Below are 22,320 nucleotides of genomic sequence, written 5' to 3'. Positions count from 1 at the left end.
TATCGGACAAAGTAACTTATCCAGAATAAATAACTTTTAAAGCTTAACACCAAACGAAAACCAGCGTCTCTTTAAACAATTTTTTTAAATGAAAAATTTTAGGATTTTATAAAACTATGAGTTGAAATTCTTCAAACTAAGCAAAGTTTTGTCTACAAAACTCAACAAAAAAGAGCGTTAAAACCATGCTGTTTAACACAGTTTGTCCAGACCCACCCACAACCGGTTATTCGAAGTACCAAGTTACATACGAAACAGCCGATGAAGTTTGGTTACCCGGAACAACTGTGCACAGCTACGAGTGCGACAAGTTTCACGAAATGGCTGGCGCGTATCCGGAAGAAATAACCTGTCAAGATGATGGTACCTGGGATCACACTGAGCCCCCGGTCTGCGAGCCAAGTAAGCTAGCTGTTATACGTGCACAAGCAGAAAACGTAAACGCGAAACGTAACTGTTTAAATGCTTCAATTTCAGCTGAGTTGTATGCTTATGGCTTATCACGAGGATATGACACGAATGCTTTGGGACAGAATTGCGTAATCAAGTTTGAAAAGGGTGGGAACAATTTGTGCGATGAAACCAGAGGAATCGGCGTTGCCATTCTCGATCCAATTACTAGAACTACCCAATCGATGAAGTTTGACACTGTCCGGGGTCACGAACATGTACAGTTTTTTTTTTGATAAATTTTGTTTCAGACTTTAAGCACGGTTTAGCAAAAATTAGAGTTTTTGTTTTAGAAGCTTTTTTTATTTAATTCAGTAAAATAACTTTAAGATATTCCACGCTGAGTTGAAGCTTTGTTTAATAACTCTAGAAATATTTTTGTAATTACGCAGCTAAAAGTATAACAGAAATTTCCGTTTTTTATTTTTAGAAAGGTTTTATATAAACTTTATTGTATTTAGACTTTATATTATTTACATAAATCCAAATCCATAAGAAAAAAACTACTCTTTCTTAATTTTAGTTTTTATTATTTAGAAATCTAAGTTATAACAATAATACATGAGGTACTAACTTCTGTACAGCATGCTAGAAAAAAAAATTTTTGCTTTAAACTGAAAAATAGTATTTAATAATTGTTTAACACTATACACTTTATAACATCTTGTACGAAAACACATGCTAAAAATACCAAACATCATCTACACTTTTTGACATAGAAACCAAAATACAATTTAGTTCTTAAATTTCAGATTGTACGAATGTCAGATTTTATATTAAATAACTCAAGCTACGGGGACATTATCATGATGACAGTACGTGGGCAAGCAGCCGCAGAGAAAAATATTAACACTGATGGTCCGGTGTTTGACACTATGAGAAGACTCGGTATTGATCGTTTGAAAGACTGCACACTATTTCCAGGTTTTTAAAAGCCCTTTTAAAATATTACTCCTGGCAAACCTGGTGAAATCGTTTTTTTTAGGCAACTCAGAATCTTGGGCTGTACTTACTGGCAGATTTCCAGAACACGCTGCGGTTCCGAGCTGGGCGGAATGTAAATACGATGGAAACTTTAATGCTCTCGTAATAGACAAAAATTTTGTATACGACGGTAGGTTTCAAACTGAAAATGGCGTAATTTCATTAACAACATTATACATTTTAAGATATTTTTTTCATATAACTAAGGTAAGTTTGCAAAGAAAAAAATAAAATATGTTTAGAACTAATGTGAGATTTAAAATAGTTTGAAAAATGATTATTAATATAATTGTTACTATTATAATAAATTTGTCTGCTTTACATATCACAGTTTGTTATAAAATTAAAACATTTGTAAATTTTTGGTTTAGAAAAAGATGTTTTTTTTTAAACATCAAAAAAACGTGTTTTGTACTTGCGTTAAAAACAAAAAAAAAAGCATGTTTTTATTTTTACTTAATATTTCTAAAACTGTAGTATATGCCATCAATTATAATATTAAAAGTTTTATTATACTTTGAAAGTATTTTTATTGATGTATAGAATCATTTATGTTTGCATGTGCATAAAAACAATTAGGCTTTGTATTTAAAATATTTGGAAAGCAATCTTTAATCTAAACGAAATTATCTTTATTATAAAATTTTAACTCTACTTCTCTACGTATTATTTTTTGACAAATTTATAAAAAAACAATAAATCATTCTAACCATCATAAAAGTTCAAGTTCTCAATAACACAAAAGTAAATTATTCGCATAAATGAATGGAGTGACTCGAACAGATTGTCTGAGTCCGCTTCCTGACTTCCACAACGGAAAGTACCATTTCGACGCGGATCAGAAGTACACGCACGGCGAAACCGTCGAGTTCACGTGCGACCCGGGAGCCATACCTCGGCCCGACACCGGACGGATAGAGTGCACAACGATGGGGTGGAAGGACCGCGCAGCCTGCCTTAAAGGTTCAATGTTTTGAATTTTGAATAGAGGTGTTCTTTAATTGAAAATCCTATTAAACGGTAGACAACCTTTCACTTTTCTACAGTTTCTGTGTTAAACAAATGAGTTTGAGTTCTTAAATTTTACGTCTATGCTACACTCTTAAAGTTTTGCTAGTCTGTTATTGTGTGCAAGCTTTATAAGCAGCACTTTTTTTAGACTTGACAACCGAAGCACAGTTTTATTTTGTAATTCAATAAAATAAATAGTCTAAGTTTTTACCGAAAAAGCCTAATAGTCAATTATCTTTTAAAGTTATATAATTGAAAACTAAAAGTTCTTTGGCTTGATAAGTTTAAAAATATTAAGAACTAAAGTTTTAATTATATCAAAGCTGTTAAATATAAAACTTAAAAAAAAAATTGCTTCTTTATTTAAAACCTTCTTTTAGTTTATAGTAACAAAAAATTTAAAAATTGTGCATATTCTTTAAAATCCAAATTATAAACTTTACACGGTTTGAAAACTGTAAGAGACATCTGCAACATATGTTTTTTTATTAACAACTGCTTTCATCAAAGCTCTTATTTACACAGAATGCCAAGATTTACCAGAAAACGACGAAACTGATTTTTTTGTCATTTCTAGCAGTGAAGCGGATGGTAGAATGCTGACCAACACTGTAGTCGAGTACAGGTGCAAAAACGGCTTGGTTGTGTGGCCAGGCTCTTCAAATATAAACATTTGCGACCACGACGGACAATGGAGTAGTTCTGAGGCCCCTAAATGTGTGAAAGGTATGAAAACAATATCATTTGTTTCAGTTTAAGTTGATAATGACTTAGCTGCTTTGTTTTCTGTTTTTAATGGTTTATGGCATACGTAAAACGGAGAAAAATATTTATTTAACACTTTCAAGTCAGATTAAAATATTAATACAATAGAAAGGGAACACTAATAAAGAATACATAGTGTAATGTATTTATTTTAAGTTTATTGTACACGTATCAGCTATAATCGTTTCTGCTTTATGGCATTAATCTAATGCGTTAGTTTTCAAACTATTTTTGTGCGTCCGCTCAGGCAACTGAAGTGTGCTGAAATTTAACGCGACAGAGTGTCCGGACTTGCAGTACTCCTTGTGCTTGGACACTTTAACACCGAGAGATCCTGTCGTGGTACCGGGAAAGTACGTGAGCACGGAGGAGTTTGACTTTGTTTGCGAAAGCTCCAAGTTTTGCGATAAAACAGTGAGCAGCGGAATTGCCCAGTGCAATGTGACCGAAGAAAATCCCGGGCTTGGAGATTGGGTGAACCCCCCGGGGTGCGACAGAGCCGCCGTTAAGGCCGAAGGTCGGTTAATATTTTTATGTTCAAAAATTTCATTATCAAGTAAGAATTAGTATCGTCAGTACTTTTGAGAGACGTTTTGTTATTGTAGACAACTTGAAACCATGTGGTTTGCTTTGCAAAGCGTTTAAGTCGTTTTACGTGAGTGATGTTATGTGATTTCAATTTTATACAACAAGTCACTTTAGTTCCACTTGTTAAAACGAGCTACAAGAAAAAACTTGTCGTTGTACCACACATGAACTATAAAACCTCAGAGCCCTTGACAAAAAAAGCTAAACTTTTAAAAACAAGCAGTTTCTAAGTTGAACCAGTAAAGCTGAACTCACACCAAAAATCACAGTTGACGCGTGCGGTTTGGGAATGACCAGCGGCACCATCACCAACAGCCAAGTGACTGCAAGCGGTTACGCTTACGACGATGTCGACGATTGTTACGAAGAAACGCCAAAAAGCTGCAGGTTTGGTCCGCGGTTTGCTCGACTGTTCGAATTTGAACCATTCGCTTGGACCATTTTTCATCGAGCTCCAGGTTAGCGCACTTTTCTCATTCAATCAGGTTTTCGATTTTCATACAGTGCTTTTAGATCGAAAAAAAAACTTACGGCTACTTGTTCTAAAAGAAAATATTTTAAATACCTACATTCAATACGGAATTTGAGTATTTTTCTAAAAAACGGTTTAAACTTAACTTTAAAAGCTACGGCATTTACTATGTAACGTTGGAAATTATGTTTTTTTGTAACTGGGAACAAATATACCATTCAATATAATATTAGTGATGTTTTATCTTCTTTTAAGTAAACACTGCTTTTATTAGTTGTTAGTGATATTTCAATGCATTTTTTCACTAACTTAAAACATCCCTAAAAGAGAAATGGATTCAAGTAGACCTTGTATTAGAAAGAACAATTCACAAAGTTGCAACGCAGGGAAGAGGTAAAAATCCATATACAACTTCTTATTCTTGCCAGTATAAAACTAACTCTGAAGACGAATTACAAAATGTAGTTGACGGAAGTGGAAAAATTGTTGTAAGTTTAAAACGTTCTTACTTTTCTAGTTTTTTTCAAATCTAGTCGAATTTATTTTTTGACTTGTTCGTTATTGCAAACAAAACTAAAAGTTTTTCAAACGTTATCTAAATTTCATAGAGAATTTTAAATTTATCAAATAAGTATTTGGCGCATATGTTAAAAGTTTATTCGTAGAATATAAAAGATGGGATATCAAAGCAGCTTATGTCTAAAAGACATTTAATATGTCAAAAATACAAAAAAAATAGTTTAGATGATCTTTAATTCCCGGTAAAATCAAAAAATACTAATTCAAGTTTTTATGGTATATGTGTTTGAAATCCTAAAAAATATTTTTATTCCAATTATAAAAGAATACTTCAAATTTCTACAGCATTGTCTTGAATAAAAAATATTTTAAACCAGTTTCAGTTTTATTATTTCTTTAATTTTATTTTTTAATCAAGAAAAAGGATACTTTGTTTTTTAAATGAAGATTCTTGTTATTAAGAAAACGTCAATTTTGTTTTCTTGCTTAATGTACTTATACTTTGTTGTCAACCTATTAAAATGAACTTTTTTTTTACTATCTTAAGTATTTAAACAGACATACAAAAAATTAAAATTGAATATAGCAAGAATAAAAACGAGTAAAATATTGTATCACCTATTTTTTTCATCACAAAAAAATATTTGTAAGTTTTAGTTTAGTTACTAAAAATACCTCTATTCATACTATTTCTTCATAAAGATTTCTAGAGAACTGCCATCAACATTTCTACATCGTGTAATCCTAAAACGCAATCATAAATAACTTAGCATTAAAATTAGGGAATTGGATATGTAAATTGCAAGCATGTTTTTATATTTTCACCAAAAATTTTGGAAGAACAGTGACATTTGAACGCTTTTTACTATTTTTATTAGCTTAACTTTCTATTATTATTGTTTATTGAACGACAAAAAGCACACAAAATATTAGGACCTAGTGCACGAAAAAACATTTCGGTTATCGAGTCGCACACCACTTGGATACACTTTAACGTCTTGTCCAGGACAAATTAACTTACATAACTAAGTCAAAAAGATTTTTACTGTAAATGTAAACTAACCTACACCAGCTACAACACGTTTTTGGGTTTGATATGACTAAAAAAAAATTTGACTTAAAACGGTGATATATACTTTTATTGGTAAGAGATTATTTTTATTCGTAAAAACAACTTTAGTTTTCATAAACCACTTTACTTTACCTAATATTTGATTGTTTTTGCTCCTAGTACTATGCAACTTTTTTATTACGAGGTGAAAATAGTTTGTTAAAAATTCGAAATCTGGTTAACAACCCGTTTTGTTGAAACTGATGAAATAAATGGTTAATTCATACTTAATAAACGTATGTTAAAAATTAATTAGTTTTTATCAAGAATTTCTTAATTATTTTGTATTTGTGAATTTACTAAAGTAAATATTTTGTAGATTTTTATGGCAAATAAAGACTATGACACGCCTCATATCAATAGGCTACCAGTGCCAGTTACTGCAAGATATTTTCGAATCACTCTGGTAACACACCATCTACAATGGACCTTGCGATTTGAACTTTTCCATTGCTAGACTATTTCTTAAAAGCATTCATTAAGTTATTTGTTTATTTTTTTACTGACACCAGCCTAAAACTAAAGGCGACTAAACGTTTTCAGTTAACTTATCAATTATTTAAAGTCTTTATACCTTTTCTTAAAACAAAATTTGATTAAGTTACTTTACCTAAATATGACTTATGCAAACTGTGCACCATGCTGTCAAGGCACATGTATTTGGGTGTCTTCTGTGACTTTGTAACCGTTCTGCATGTTTTTTTTTACTTTGTTTAATTAGAAAGATTAATTTTAACAAAAACAAATTAATAAAATGCTTTTTTACATGTAGTACATAAAGTAATAAATTATAAGAGTTTACCTTTGTTTTGTTTTTACTTAACTTCACTACAAAGAACTTGAGAACTCAAGTTTATCAATTAAGCCAAGCGTTAATGTATGATAAGTTTAATACCAATTTTAAGCTTTAAAAATTTGTAATGTAAACTTTGGCGAGTATAAAAAATTAATTTTTCAAACTTAAGAATTTTATAATCGGTTGCGTATTTTTATCAAATTAGAGCGTAATGTTTACTTCCTGTTTTCTTTTATGTAAAACCTTAGTACAGTCACCTCTCGCGAATCTACGCGCTCCTTTGGTTACGCACTCTCCTTTAGTTACGCATTTTAGAATTCTCAAAAGTTCAAAAAAAAAGTTTGAAAAATATTAAGTATTGTACATTTTTTACATGTATTTAGTACAAGATTAAATATTCAAGATTTTTATCTTCGAGACTAAGTTTCACCCTTTAAAGGATCTTCAGTTACAATTTAAATCTGAAAAATAAAAGTTAAACAAAACAATCGTAAATTCTAAAAGTAGATTCTAATAATTAAGTAATGCTAATAATAAGTAGTTAAATTAAATGCTAAAAACTTATTATTTTTGAGCACAGTAATACTATTTTTATACATACTACTAGTACTATATAGACTACACACGATGGGTAAAATTTGATAAATACAATCAATCTTACGATAAACTTAAACATAAGGTTTCAGTTTATTACATCAACGGAATTGCATTTAACAGAACTTAATTATTTTTAACTTATATTTACTTGAATATTAAAATAAAAACTGAAGTTTATTTGTTGAAAAAACACTCCTTAAATTATTTTCAATAAGTTAATGTATACATAAATAAGTCTGTTTCTACGAAGGAAGTTTTTTTTTTGAATGGAATACATATAAAAGTTTTCTTGGCATAGTGAATAAAATATTAATTAGAAAGATATTTATTTGACAGATTTTTGTTATTACTTGTTTAAACAGTACAATTGAAAAGTCTTGATAAACATTATGGTTTTTATTTCAAAATATATTTTTTGACTTTAAAAGAGTATAGATTTGAGGTCTCTATTTGAAATGACTTTAACTAATTGACTTAAAAGATTCTTCAAGTATGTATTTTTTTTTAAGTTGATTAATTATTGTTGAAAAACTATATGTTAGGAATTTTAAACTATTAGTACAACCGTTTTTTGTTTTATCTTAAATCAAAATATTTTGTTAATTAAAATGTGTTTTTTATTTAAATAGTTCAACCCTAGCTTTTAATTTTTCAATTTTTTTCTATGTTAAATTATTGTACGTTGATAGCTAGAAAACAAATTTATTTTGAACAGATTAAATAGACCAAGATTCTGCTACAGTTATAAAACAAAACTACTATCTCATAAAAAATTTCAATTGTTACTTTCTGTTCACAAAACTAACTGTAAAAGCTTCAACTTTTTTTAATTAGACAAAATTTTATTAGGATATTTCAAGGTAAAGTTTTTTAAAGTTTATTTCAAGTCAAATACTGTTTCATGGTATACTACTACAAAAAGTATAGTTAAACTAACTTGCTTATAATATATTTGAATAGCATTGAAATTAATATTTTTTCTGCATTAACAGGAGCTATATATAAAACCAATTTTCATGAGATAATCAACCAGTCGGTCAAACTTCCTAAAACTAGATCAGCAATGATGTTTTAATATTTATTTTATTACGTGTAAAATAAGCTGTTCATTCTTTTGTAGTTTTTCAATCTGTAGTACAGTAATTTTAGAATATGCCTATTAATATAATAATTTAGGTATATTGTGCAAATTAAATAAGTTATTCATTCATACAGGATTCCCTTCTAAATGTCCGAAATTCGTTTTTTAAGAGATTATTATAATGTCAGGTTTCAGTTAAGATTTTAGATGGGTATAGTACGGTCCAGATCCAATAAAATCTTGGCCAGATAAGTAACATGAAAACTAATTGTGCAAAACAAATAACTTTTTCGATACTTAATTATTTGATTATACCCTTTCAATTTGGTTTTCAGTTCATAACAGTACTTCCTAGATCACAATAATAGTAAAACAAATTATTACAATTTTGCTAGAGTTTTTCAATTTTCTTATATGTTAGCTTTTTTAAATAACGCAGCCGCAAGTACATTTTTTACAAGTCGACACCAAGATTTTAATAAAATTGACTTGTTGACTACTAAGTTGTCCACAACTAACCCAAAAGTTTCATTCGTTTCAAAACAATTCATATTTAGCAGAATGATTACAGATTACAAAATGCTTTTTAATGTTTGAGCACTTTAGTACACTTGACTAGGCTTATAAGAAAATAACTGTTAATTTATTTTTTAAGCCCTGTAAATTACATAGAACACAGCCCATAAGTGCGTGCATAAGAAATTCCAGACTAAATTACGTTTCGAATACAACTTTTTTGGCTCAAAAATGCATACTCAAGAATAAAAAAATATTTTATAAAATCATGGGGGGGGGGGGGGGCGATTTCTTCAAATTTCTGAAAAGCGGGCGATTTAGTAAATTAGTTTAGGAAATCCTACTATAAATAATAAATAGTTATTTTGTGTTTCAACTCCACTTAAAGATTCTTTAGTATTTCAAAAAAAATTCAATTTTTAGTTTTAAGAAATCTTGTACTTATTTCAAACTTTGATCATTTAAAATTAATTTTATGCCTTCTAACCTATAATTAATTCTTACTTATGATACACTATAATCATTCTACTTGACGTCGTATTAGATTAATGAGTCGTATTATATCAGAATTTCTCAAAATGGGTCAGATCAGATGGTCTCTTGGTGGTCTTAAGCCGGGCTATTAGGTATTATCAATCTTCACAAATCCACTTAGATGTTCTAGGATTTAAGTAACAAAAAGTTTAGGTGTAATTTGTAGTAGTTACTAATTCTCCATAAGTATCACAGGAAATTTTTAACTTATACTAAAATAGACCACATTTCCCAGTCTAGAAAGTCGGGGGCCATAATTTGAATCCTACATAAGACTGTGCAGTTGTTGAAATTAAATAGATTTCAAACTAGTTTTTGATAAGTTTAATGAGAAGGGCAGTTGCTTTTTAATTTTTTCAAAAGGTGTTTAAAAAAAAATATTTGTGAAAAACTGTAATATACTTGAATACCAAATGTAAAAAATAATATGTGGTAGGATTAAATTAATATTCCTTTTAAATTGTGAACTATTATATTTGTTGTAATGACTATTGGAAAGTTGGATTACACACTTTTATATTAATGCATGATCCGTTTTATTCTATTTCCTTAGTTGGTTTGGTACGATTTGTTGTTCGTATAACCCGACTGGTAATTAAACATCTTTTTTGTCAGATTATAGTTCAAAACAAGTGTATATAACCCCTAAACAGACTTAGTATTTAAAAAAACATGCTTTGATTAAGTAGTTTCAGGCTCACCCATAGTCAGTGCGTATTTTTGAACTTGTTTTCTGGTTTAAGGAATTTCGTGGTTTTCTAAAGAACAAGTGTTTGCTGTAAAGTTTAACTTATAAGGTAAAATATGGTCGTAAAAATGATAACAACATTGAACAGATACTGTACAGCTAATTAAAAGTGTGTTTTTTTTAATTAATGATTAAGTAATTTATTATACACTTATGATGCTTTTTCGTATTGAACTTTGTTACTTTATATGCAAGATTTATTTAAAATTCAAGCTCTTTTTGCTACCTTGTATACATGTAAAAACTCAAACAAAAAGTTTAAAACTCATGTAATTTTTATACTTTTTTATTTTTCTTTCGTAAGTAGTCAAACTCGATTTCAAGATTTATTGCAAACCTGTCAATGATAATAAGAGACTTAGTATAAACCTATTTGTGTGGCACCGCAACAATAAGTCTAAGTGATTCAAGTTACTTAAAACAGATTACAAATGTTCTAAACAGATGATTTTGATACTGCTTCATTTTACTTTTAAGCATTATCTTATTTGAATGAGTAGTAAAGGTTTTTATTCTTTACTTATCGGTTATACATGCCTGTTATTTAGATCTATTATATTAAATATAAAGGAGCCGACTCAATTATAATACTTAAAGAAAAAAAACTTTAAGACTTCATTAGCTGTAAAAGTCAACAGACGGTATCAAATATTTTGTAAATATTTTGCTTTATGATACAGGGAGGTTAATTTTCAAAGGAGACCTGATGTAAAACAGCTCAATATTGACCGAAAAACGGGCTAAATTTAAACATTTTAGCATTACTTGAAAACTAAGTAGCTTGGGTGTCATATTTGATGTAAGATCACCGGGCAATAAGCATGTAAGTTATGACAAACTTAGGCATTCTTGCTTAAAAGTACAACTGTGCTTTCTACACCAGTTATTTTCAATAACAGAGAATGCATATAAGAATAAAATCTGTATAACCGACAATACTTAGTTACATTAAGTTCTTAAGTTTTTAAGAAATTTTTTGTGAAATAAAAATCATTTAATTAATGCTGTAAAATTTGTGTTTTAATTTTTTTTTTAATGTCTTAGAACTATGTAAATATGAGGAGTATATTATACATTAAATTTCTAATGACTGAACTAATTGACTAACCTTTCAGGCTGGTTCTAAGCTAAAAATAAATAGTACATATCAGAGATGTTAAATCGCAGAGCACAAAATCCCCGCAGTAGAATAAAAAAATAAAATCCCCGGCAATAGAATTAAAATTTCTTATGAAAGAAAAAGCTGTATTTTACAAGTTGAGAACATAAAAGTTTCATATATTCAATTACACCAACATATTTAAAACCATATTGTTTTTATAAATATGAATGCCTTAAATGTAAGTTTATGTTTTTTATTTTTATAAGGTTAATTTTAGTCACTTTATTGTTAATTTAATCACAACTACCTTTTAACCTTATAGTTGTAGGTAATGTTTGGTTAGAAAAATTAAAGAAAAGTATCTTCCACTTATTTAAATGGTTAATAAACTAAAAACATTGTAGCTTTGGAACTAATTGATGTTAAGTTAATTTGTTATTTGATTTTTTTTTTCCAAAAATTAGATGAAATAGACAAATTTTTTTCTCTTATATCCTACTTTTATCAAATTATTTGAATTTTTAAACTTGAAAATAAAGTTTGATTATTATAATTTTTTAAGATTCATTATAAATTATTTTATTAAGACATAGATTTCACTTAAAAGTAATTTGAATATAATTTATTATTTTTGTTTACAAACTTGAAACTACTATTTGCTAAGTAGAAATCTATTTAAAATTTTTAATTTTTAATGTGGCAAATTTATTGAGTCTTTTTTTATTATAATTAGGTAATTTATCTAAAAAAAAATTATACCTGAAAGTTTTAGTGTACAACTCAAGGTTTTTACAACTAGTTTTGTAAATTAAACAGAGTTGAAACAAGGTCAGGAAAAGTCAGAAAACTCAGGAAAAGCAGAAAAAAAAGACAAATAACAAGAATAGTAAGGTTTTTTTTTTAACAGTCAGGAAGTTTAACTAAATATTAAAAAATACCAGATTTTGTCAGTTTAAATTTACTGAATTCCTTATATTCAAAAACAAGTCTTTGAATGGTAAAGAATTAATTAAAATTCTTTAAAGTGTGATTAAAATTGAAAAAATTTCCAAGAATTTTACAAAATTACTTAATTATCAATGCCTTCATCTTGTAAAATTAAATGAATATCCTTTATAAAACTGCTAAATGTTTCTATTAAAATATTCTAAAACTACCCTACTTGAACAAGCAGTTTTTGTAGGTAGTATGATAATCTGTAGCATTTTTTAGTAAAACAATGATAATACACAAGAGTTTATCTAGCATACTTTAGAATTGAATTGTTTTTTGTTTAAGTAAATAAATAATTTCATTCTAATTAAACACTAGGTTTAGTGTTTTGGGTAATAAGTTTATGTTTATAATTTACCTCATTACAATTTTTTCAAAATTGTTTAAATTTTTTAAATAAATTATAAAAGAGGTGAATTTCATGGTTAAGTTCAATTATTTATAGTTTATTGTAGAATAGTTGTTTTTAAATATTTTTTACATAAATAAGGGTAAAATATTTACTACTAATTTTATAATTATTGATAAGATGAAATATAAAATTGAAAGCTTTATTAATTCCTTTTATTAATATAATTTAATATTTTTATTAACAAACTTGAAACTACTATTTGCTTAGATGAATTCTATTTTAAATTTTTGATATGGCAAATTCATTGAGTCTTTTTTATTATAATTAGGTAATTTATTAAAAAAAAAATTTATATTTGAAAGTTTTAGTATACAACTCAAGGTTTTTACAACTAGTTTTGTAAATTAAGCAGACTTGCAACAAGGTCAGGAAAAGTCAGAAAACTCAGGAAAAGCAAAAATAAAAACAAGTAACAGGAATAGTAAAGTAAATCTTTTTTTGAAAACAGTCAGGAAATTTGACTAAATTAAAAAAAAATACCAGATTTTGTCAGTTTAAATTTACTAAATTCCTTATATTTAAAAACAAGTCTTTGAATGGTAAAAGGTTAATTAAAATTCTTTAAAGTGTGATTAAAATTGAAAAAATTTCCAAGAATTTTACAAAATTACTTAATTATCAATGCCTTCATCTTGTAAAATTAAATGAATATCCTTTATAAAACTGCTAAATGTTTCTATTAAAATATTTTAAAACTACCCTACTTGAACAAGCAGTTTTTGTATGCAGTTTGATAATCTGTAGCATTTCTTAGTAAAACAATGATAATACACATAAGTTTATCTAGCATATTTTAAAATTTAATTGTTTTTTTTAGGTGAATGAATTATTTCATTTTAATTTAACACTAGATTTAGTGTTTTGGGTAATAAGTTTATGTGTGTATATTTACCTGTTTATAATTTTTTCAAAATTGTTTATATTTAAAAAAAAATTATAAAAGAGGTGAATTTCATAGTTAAGTTTAATTATTTATAGTATATTGTAGAATAGCTGTCTTTTAATATTTTTACATAAATAAGGGTAAAATATTCACCTTAATATGTTACATGCAATGTTTAATCTTTTCTCTAATAAATAGAACTGTTCTAGATTTAAAAATGTAGTTTAAAAATAAATTAATTTAAATTAAAAATTAATAATTTGCCAAGGTTTATGTTGCACTAATAACAAGGATGAAAAATAGTTTCACCATTATATTGAAAATTTTATTTATAAAAATAATATATATTATTAAATTTTAACTACATTTAAAAATCTAAAAACAATTTTTCATTAACAATAAACTTGTTTTTAAAGCCTGGCGTTGGTTTAATTGTTCTATTTTTATAGATTGAATTTAACCAAAATTATTATGGCCCATTAAAAATTGTTGTTAATGAGAAATAAAAGAAAAAAAAAATTGATTTTTAAGATCATAGGAGGATGAATATATTTTTTAACATTTTGATATTAATTTGTTTTTTTTATTAAGTATAACCATATCATTAATATTTCAAAGAATTTTTCCTGAAAATTTTTAAAATTTAAAATTTAAAAACTTTTATAAATATATTAAGATGTTGAAACATTTAAATTTGTGGTACCTTGAAAAAATTATGTATTTTTTTTAAACACATGATACAAAAAATTATAGTCAATAAACAAAAATGTTAATTAAAACTTAAAATCACAGAAATTTTTTTTTTGTACTTTATAAGTTTTTTTTTTTAAAGCATTAAGCTAAAGAACTTTATTTTTGTTATAAAAGAAAGAGCTTATGTATAAAATTAATATGATATACTGTTTTAATTTTAGAAACAAAATGTTATAATAATAAAGTACAATGTAAATTAAAAATTTTAAAAGTTAACTTTTTACTAATTTTATTAAAACAAAAGTAAAAAAAAAATAACTAATGAAATTTTAATATAAGGTAAAAAATGTGAAAAAGTTAGCTACAAATTGTTACTTTAGCATTTTAGTTGCTATAGTAAACAGCTGATATTAACAGCTGTAATTAACTGGCATCTTGATTATAACATGACTGGTACATATGTATACATAAACTCTAGCGAACAAAGAAACAACAAAAAATTTCATAAAGCGAAAAGAAAGTTATTAACAGCAAGAAACTAATCATTTTTGTTTTTTTAATAACAACTCTAACATAAAATAAGAGTCATTTGATTCATTATACTCTAAAATCTAAACGATTAAAACACCATGATTAATTCAGGGTCATCAATTACTTCTTTAGAAAATTCTTACGCGTTTTCAAAAGTACAAGTTTTTGGGTGTATTTTTAGAATAAAATTAAGTTTAAGGTAAAAAATTGTCCAGATTGTTAAGCTACTGATTGTTCAGATATTGTTAAGCTACTATATATGTGTTTTTTATTTTGAAATATAACAATTTTAAAAGAATTCTATCTATATGACAGAATTTAGCGTCGAAACAAAATTTTATTGCTCAACATTAAAAAATTGCTGAAAATTTCAGGTTTTTTCCTAAAATTTCTTTAATTCTAGGTTTTTTTGTCTAAACTTTCAAATTTTAGAATTCCAGATTTTTTAAAAACTCAGTTAATTTTATTTAAAATTTCAACTTAAATACATACTTTTCTAATTGTACTTAAAATAACTGCATGTTTAACCTAATCAAATAAACTCGGTTTTTGGGTAACTGATTACAAAAAAATAAAACGTAAGCCTCTTGCTATAAATAACAAGTTTGAAAAATAATTCTTAATAAAAGCAATACTCGAATATTTGCAAATCTCTCCAAACAGGACTCCATTCCTCACCACTTTTGCTAGCTGTTACAGGGAATTCGATTATCCGTACTGGTTACTGATGATTAGAAGTAGTCGGTCATTACTGGAACTCCAACATAATTGTCAGTTATTGGTCTCACATTCTAGCTTGTTTAGCTCTAATCATCTAAGGTTCTATTCATTTCATGTTCCGCGGGTTAGTTTCTGTGGTAAAATAATTAGTTTACTTTTTGTTCGATTTATACAATTATAACCTTGTAAAAGTTTATTTTAGCTAAATTATTTCATATTTACAAACTCAATTCTTAAAATTTTTTACAGCAGAATGTTATATCTTTAAATTTGATGCATATATAAGTATCAAAAATGATTAGGTTGAACAACAGATGGAAGAATTAAAAGCTTTTCCATTTTTCTAGGCTTTCGTTTCTTGATACTAACCTCCACACATTTAAGGTTGTTTTTTAAAAACTAATGAAATCATAAGTTTTGACAGTCAAAGTCAAGTTTGAGATATAACTAATATCTATATGACAATGAAACATTAATACTTTTTAATTAAACTATTTTTAATGAAGCATTGTTTGCAAAAAGCAACTGACAAGCTATATACAAAGTTTAAAGCCAAATTCACTTATATGTTTTAAATACTTAACTACTTAAACTGTTTGAAATTGTTACTTATAGACTTCATTAAACAAACAAAAATATTTTAACTTGCCAACATAACATGCCAACCAATTCTACAAAAAGCTTTTTTTTTTGTTTAACGGGAATGTTACTTATGGCAAAGTGCTTTAAGGCCATAGGGGAGTCCAACACATTTTTTTATACAAAAAATAACTTTGGCTTTTATTTGAAAGCTTTTAGTACAAACTACAAGCCAGTTTTTATAGAATTCAAAAACATCAATTAACTTTTGTGATATCACATTTTTTGTAAATAGTTTCCGAAAGTAAATAGAGCGCAAATTTTTTGGGGTCAATTTTCTAGGAAATTTTAAAAATTACTAAAAATATTTCACCTCCTTCATTTTTCAAGCTATCTTCTTCAAATTTCTGGAAGTGTTCCTTGCATTATAAGAAAAAATGTTACTAATGAATATTAATAAATAAATAAATTTATTACAAAAATTAAATAAAAAAAGTTTGAAGGTATTTTTAAAGTCTTAAGTAACATGTTTTCGTTATTGTATAAAGGCTAGACTGTTAAAGTTTCAAGAAGATTGCTTGAAAATGTAGCAGAAGATAGATTTTCAACAAAATAGTCTTTTTCCACTGTTTTAGTTTCCCCCTCCCTATAAGAAACCTATTTTGCGGCCCGACTTAGACCGGTCATATCTCAAAAATTAGTTTGAATTTATATAAATGGTAATAAGCAACTTGAAGATTAGTAAAAACTCTATAAAATAAGATCCCTTTGTTAAAAACATGGCTTACATAAACATGAATAACTAAAAATTTTCTTCTTAGTTTTTGAACTTTTTTTTCATAATACTTTGTTAATACAACAAATTTTTACAAGTATTGCAAGGAATTTACTTTGAAAATTCAAGGTGTCTCAATATCAAAATAAACATAGAAATTGGTGAACTTTTAAACCTTAGAAAAAATTGACAATTGTGTTACTTTTGTTACAAAAATTTCTACTACTCAAAAGTCAATAAAAAATTTTATACTCTATACAAAAAGACCTACAGCTCATACTTTAAGCTGTGATAAAATATATATGTTAAATTTTCTAAATACCTAAACATCAATTGTCTCAAGTTTTAATACAAAGCAACTGAAATAGGAATGTATTTTAAACAAAAAAAAGACAAAAACTGTCAGTGTTTTCGAAACAATTTAATTAAAAACACTGTGCTTTTGGTACAATGTTTTATTATTCTTATCTCTAATTTTTCAACTAACAAGTTGAGAGCTGACAAATGTATGTATGTACTTATAAAATTTCAACAAGTTACTAATTAAAAAAATAATACACGTTTAAATTTAACAAATTCTGAAAAAAAATCATATGTATCAGTAAGAATGACAGCTTTAAAATTTAAAAAACAATGATGTTAAGCTCAAGACCAACTTAAAATGGTTCTTTATTTCTCATATAGCCTAAACTATTAGTTTAAGAAAAATTTACCTATAATATAACAAATAAAAAACCAATATTTATATTTTCTTTCTAAATGCTACAAACAAGTTGAAAAATATAGCAAATTTATTTCATAAGATATATGGGTACACCTAAAAACTAACAAACTAACTAATTTAACATTTCCTGATCAATAACAAAACAATGTGTTCTTCACACTAGAGAAGCATAGTTAATACCAAATTTATAAAATAAGCTGGGGTAAAAAAACAATTATTTTTCAATTGTGATTTAACAAAAAAAATAGTAATAATCCTTCCAAGCAAGAAAAGCTTAAGAATACCACAATTTATTTTTTATTATTCTTAAACTAGACCTCATAAAAATTATAAACTATATATTCATCAACAACAAAACTAACTTATTTAGAGTTTTAAGTTTAAATAGTTAAATCTTAAACTTGTATTAAAAAAAACTTAAAATTTATAACATGTTTAACACATAAATTACAAACTTTGGCATGGAAATCATTGAACATAAAATACTTGAGGTTTTAGAATAAATGTTCTTACTATTCTAAAGTCATTAACTTTCACAAGCATCCCAGTCTTTACTTGATTATTTATTGAATAATTAAAATGTGTGCAAAAACTTTATTTTGTACCTTCATTATACTTTATTCATGCTAGTATAGTTTGTTAGCATAATTTTCTATAAGTACAAATTGCTGTCTAAATTTAAAGTCATAGAGGATACTGTTTTTTTATAGCATAAACTCTGACTATATACTACAAAATATTTTCAATAGAAATTAAAATACATTAAATTGATGTGATTTTATCAGTTAAATAAAATTTTACTATACAAATGTGTTTAAAAAAAAAGATTCAACTCGACTGACTTTTAATTATAAATTTAATGAAAAATTTATATTAATTTTCATTTAAAAGAGATTAACCTCAAAATTTCTAATTTGCATCATAAAATTAATAGTGTAACTCTTTGAAAAAAAATAAGCATTTTATGACCAAAAGTAAAAGGAAAAAACAGTTTTTAATTTTTATAAGATAAAAATTACTGAGTTTCTTTCAAATTGTTACAACAGTATTGATTAATAATAAGTAAATATTAGACTGAGGAAATTTAAGAAAATTAATTACTGCTTTTTGAGAAATTATACTTTTAATGGACTGAAATGGTCTTTATTTGCTTTTTAATTATTCTTTCAAAATAAAATATAATGAGCTTTTTAACTTAACTTTGTACATTTACTGCTCAAGTTTTATTTGAATCTTATTAAAGAGTTAAAAGCTACTCGTGGCAAACTTAAAAATCTTTAAAATGAAATCAACTTGTAAAAATGTCTTACCTCCTCCCCTTAATAAATACGAACTAAGATAGTTTGGTACCATGTTCAATATAATTTTAAAGTTTTATAAGATTTATTATTTAAAGCCAACATTAAGCTATTTTTATTTTTTTATTTTAATACTTATTTAAAATATATATAAAGATGTGGCAGTCAGATTTAAAAAATTCAATATCTACTAACATTATTTAATTTTCAGACCATTTAGTTTGTTTTTAACATTAGTAATATTGTGTAATATGTTATAACGAATTATATTAAAAAAATACGAAACCTTAAAATGAAGTTGTGTAAAATACTTCTTAAAATTAACAAAAGTCTAACCATTTCATTTATTTATTAATTTGGATTGATTTCAAAGTTAATTACTTTGCAAAGTTTTTTTTGAAGTAAACTAAAGCTTAACTGAAGCGTACATGGTTGCCACTGGCTTTTGAGAAGTTTCTTCCAGGTTTTCTGATTTTCTTCAAGGTTTTATGAGTACAGTTTTTGAGTCTATTTTAGTTTAAAGCTAAGTTTAAGGTTAAAAACTGTATTAAATAATAGAACAACATTGAAAAGATACTGAAAAGCTACATTATATGTGTTTTTTAATAAATAAATAATTTTTGATGATGACAAAAAAATTCATCTTTATGATAAATTTTTTGTTTCAAATCTAAATTTTACTGCTTGACATGATATTTGTTTTTAATTTTAGCTTTTTTTGTGATTTATATTAAAAATTCCATGTATTTTTATAAATTTATCAAACTCCAGGTTTTTTTAGTCTAAATTGTCCATTTCCAGGTTTTCATCAGGATTCCAAGTTTTGTGGTAACCTTGCATGTTATTTTAATGACCCATATCATAGTTTAATTACAAAAATTAATGTTTAATGATTTTCATGTTGGCACATAATTTGAGACCTATCTCAAAAACAAGTAAATAAATATTAAAAGAATGTGCTATGTTAGTAAACTTATGGTTATACTAAATACATGATAATACAGATATTGAAGAAAACAAACTACAACTCACACCATAACATTCCATGTTTCTCCACCTTCACTGATATTGTCTCAACTCACCATGAAAAGGTTTCTAAGATGTGATAATTCAAAAATTTAAAACTCATTACCAAGTAGAGTTTTTTAATTTTAAAAACAGGTCTTTACAGCACCAGGTCTGCCTTTTAAAAGTTTGCGATGTAGTATAATAGTTAATAGCTTAGAACTTCTAATCATAACTGTCAGAATTTTATTTTGTTCAAAAAATAATAATAAGTTCATACTTTTTTTCACTGTAATCCTGCTTAAAAGTATTATTGTGGATTTCGTTTTGATTTTCAAATGAAAATTAAATTACTTTTTATCCAGCTCTTGAAATCAAGTATAACCGGTAAAAACTTTAAAAATCCAGAGTATTATCTTCTAAAAAAACTTTTTTTCTTGATTGCAAACTTTAATATAATGTTGGATTGTAAAAAAAAAGACAGTTCGATTAAATATTATTTAAACTTCAACATCACTTTTTCTTATTGAAGGTTTTGAAAGCTTTAGAAAAATTTATAAATTTGAACCAAACTAATTTAAAATAGTTGCTATTAATCACAGTATATTATTAAATAAGTTATAAATGTTAGAAGTATCTTTTTATAAAAAAGGACTTAATTTTAAGCATCAATTTTTTCTTAAAACGTTTTTTAGTTGTAGAAAAACTATAACCTGAAAAAATTATAATACAATTCAAGAATATAATGATTATTTTTTTATTTAGTATTAAGTAATTAATTATTTAAACTAGTTTGTTATTCACTTTTGTTTACTTAATAAGAATAGAAATATACTTTTAGAACTAGGTTTTATTTTTTATAAGATATATATTTTTCAAGGAAAATTTTTTTTTAGAAATCTACAATACAAATATCTTTACAAAATTTTTCAACACTAGAAGTAGAGTTTTGCAAATTAGATGTTGTATTCACGATCGGTTTTGGTGGATAAATAATAATAAAATTAATATTTAATTAGCAAAATTCTATTTAAATAAGCTCTTTACATTCCGGTAAATTGAGCATTCTTTTTTAGTTAAGGCAAATTACTATACAACACTTAAATTACTAATATTTAATGTAATTTGTTTTACATCAAACAGTTTAAAGTTCACCATTTATTTAGCTTTAAAGAGATTTTTATCTATTATTTATTTTTACAGTTTATTATCAACAATACAATATTTCACTCCTGTATTGGGATATAGGAGAACATCAGTTGTTATTTTTCTAATTTATTTATATAAATTTTCAGTTTATAACAACTGATGATCTCTTCTACTAAATCCCAATATAGGAGTGAAACTTTTATTTTGATAATAAACTGTAAAAATAAATAACAGGTATTAATACTTATGACTCACTTGACTTTTTATAACAAAAAAAAAAGTTTCAAACTTATTACAATTGTTTTTTTAAAGCACAACATAGTTACTATCTTAAGTACGTGATGAAATGGATTTAACAAATAAATCAATTCAAGTTAAACTTTATTAAGTTGAATAATGTTTATTATATATTCAAACAGTTACTAAGTTTCTACAGGACTTTAAGTAAACAAATGTGTTAAATTTTTCGATGGAAATATAAAAGTTCAAATATTAAATAATAACTTACCAGTATATTCTTAAGCTAATTTAAGCTTGGATGGTGCAACGATTAGTGTATTATTTTTGTTAAAGCATTAACTATGAAGTCAAATTAAATTTAAAAACATTCTGTTAATGATCAACTTAAGTAGGTTTGTGTTAAGTATTTAGTATGTTAGGATAAAAGGATAAAATATTTGTTTTAACTACTGCTTTAAAACTGAACTTTAAAGTTTAGGTGTGATTGTTACCTTGGTTAGGTAAATTTAGCTGTTACACATGACAGTAAACTATTAATGTTAGTACAGTATTTTTTAACTCATTATTTCATATACTTTCAAAAACGTACATCAAATGTTAATGTTTTTTATATTTAACACTACTATTTTTTTTCAGTTTTCTGTTTCTAAGTTTAACTCTGCTAGTTTGCAAACCTATGGTAAATTTCTTCTTATATAATTATAACTTAAAATATAATTTAAAGCTATTCGTATACTTTTGTTTTGTTATACAAGCTAAACATTAACTCACAACCAAAATTAATAAAATCACAATAAAAAAGTTATCAAACTATCATTGTTGATCGCTGTTTACTTATATAAAAGTTGTAACTTCAAGTCTTTAGTTCTAAGCATTTTAAAACATATTTATGATAAAAATAATTAAAATGAAAAAAAAAAGACTTTGTTCGACATTTTTAAAATTGAGAAAAAGCTTATTACTGTGTTATAAATAATTTCTTAAAAGCTTATCTAAGTTTTTGATTGATTCATAAAATTACTTACATTTTATACTAACAACAAT

This window comes from Thalia democratica, chromosome 4, assembly GCF_965202585.1.
Source record: "Thalia democratica chromosome 4, ktThaDemo2.hap1.1, whole genome shotgun sequence".
In the NCBI taxonomy this organism is placed as follows: domain Eukaryota; kingdom Metazoa; phylum Chordata; class Thaliacea; order Salpida; family Salpidae; genus Thalia; species Thalia democratica.
The sequence above is the reverse complement of the archived record's forward strand: the minus strand, read 5'-3'. Positions refer to the sequence as shown.